The sequence below is a fragment of the Bos javanicus genome, chromosome 7, assembly GCF_032452875.1.
Source record: "Bos javanicus breed banteng chromosome 7, ARS-OSU_banteng_1.0, whole genome shotgun sequence".
Lineage (NCBI taxonomy): Eukaryota > Metazoa > Chordata > Mammalia > Artiodactyla > Bovidae > Bos > Bos javanicus.
The window spans coordinates 1,965,989-1,967,982 of NC_083874.1; the positions used below are offsets into that span (position 1 = coordinate 1,965,989).

The following is a 1,994-nucleotide window of genomic DNA, read 5'->3' on the forward strand; positions in this document are numbered from 1 at the left end:
GGATTTTTTTTTTTTTTTTTTAAAGCCAGGCCATCTTCGCTTGGAGGGAAGGAAACAGAAGAGGTCTTTACCATGTTCAGTTCAGTTCAGTCGCTTAGTCATGTCCGACTCTTTGCAACGCCATGAATCGCAACACGCCAGGCCTCCCTGTCCATCATCAACTCCTGGAGTTCACTCAAACTCGTGTCCATCAAGTTGTGATGCCATCCAGCCATCTCATCCTCTGTCGTCCCCTTTTCCTCCTGCCCCCAATCCCTCCCAGCATCAGAGTCTTTTCCAATGAGTCAGCTCTTTGCATGAGGTGGCCAAAGTACTGGAGTTTCAGCTTTAGCATCAGTCCTTCCAAAGAACACCCAGGACTGATTTCCTTTAGGATGGACTGGTTGGATCTCCTTGCAGTCCAAGGGATTCTCAAGAGTCTTCTCCAACACCACAGTGAAAAAGCACCAATTCTTCGGCGCTCAGCTTTCTTCACAGTCCAACTCTCATATCCATACATGACCACTGGAAAAACCATAGCCTTGACTAGATGGACCTTTGTTGGCAAAGTAATGTCTCTGCTTTTGAATATGCTATCTAGGTTGGTCATAACTTTCCTTCCAAGGAGTAAGCGTCTTTTAATTTCATGGCTGCAGTCACTATCTGCAGTGATTCGGGAGCCCCCCAAAATAAAGTCTGACACTGTTTCCACTGTTTCCCCATCTATTTCCCATGAAGTGATGGGACCAGTAGACTTCTGAAATTTCAGGTTATATATTTAAAATTCACTTTCCTAGCTCTTTTATGCCAAGTCAAGTCATGGCTCATGGTCTCAAGAAGCACCTGAAGTGTGTAACAGCTCCAAAGCTTTGGATGCCAGATAAACTGACTGGTGTGTTTGCTTCTCATCCATTTACTGGTCCCCATAAGCTAAGGGAATGTCTCCTCCTAATAATTTTCCTGAGGAACAAACTTATTTATGCTTTGACAGAAGATGAAATAAAGAAGATTTGTATGCAGCGTTTCATTTAGATTGGTGGCAAGGTCTTCACTGATATAACCTACTCTGCTGGTTTTATGGATATCATTAGCATTGACAAGACTGGAGAGAATTTTCATATTTTGCTGTTCATTGCATTACACCAAAAAAGGCCAGGTATAAGTTTTACTAAGTGAGAAAGATCTTTGCGGGGCAAAAGGAATTCTGCATCTGATGACCCTTGATGTTTGCACCATCAGCCACCTTGAGTCCCTCATCACGGTGAATGACACCATTCAAATTGATCTGGTGACTGGCAAGATTACTGATTTCATCTAATTTGACACTGGTAATCTGCATGGTTTCTGGAGGTGCTAACCTGGAAAGAATTGATATGATCACCAACTGCGAGAGACACCCTGGTTCTTTTGTAGCTCGTGAAAGATGCCAGTGCCAACAGCTTTGACACCAGATTTTCCAACATTTTCATTATTGGCAAAGGCAACACCATGGATCTCTCTCCCCCATGCAAAGAGTGTCCACCTTACCATTGCTGAAGAGAGAGACAAGAGACTCATAGCCAAACAGCAGTGGATAAAATGACCTCTAGGTGACATGATTGGAAAAGTCTATACTTAATTAAAGACAATGCCGCACAAAAACAATAAAATTTCATACCCCTAGGAGATGTTGAAACTGCCATGAGATTGTGGTTTGATGTTCTGGGAGCAAATCACTCCATTTTGTATTTATTTTATTTTTGAAATTTTATTAATTTTTTAACTGGTGGAAAATTGCTTTATAGTTTTGTGTCGGTTTCTGCTGTACAACAGTGAGAATCAGTTATAATTATACACACACACACACACCCCTTAGCTCATGAACCTCCTTTACTCCCTTCCCACCCCTGTAGGTCATCACAGAGTGCCAGGCTGGGCTCCCTGTGTTATTTAGCAACTACCCACTATTTCACATGTGATAGTGTCAACGCTACTTTTTCAGTTTGTCCCACCCTTACCTTCTCTGACTGCATCTA

General features: G+C 42.4%; 1 pseudogene; it reads left to right on the forward strand.

The window, feature by feature from the left end:
* Positions 1-798: 798 nt before the first annotated feature.
* LOC133251771 (small ribosomal subunit protein eS4, X isoform-like) lies at positions 799-1,561 on the forward strand (annotated as a pseudogene).
* The last annotated feature ends 433 nt before the right edge of the window (positions 1,562-1,994 follow it).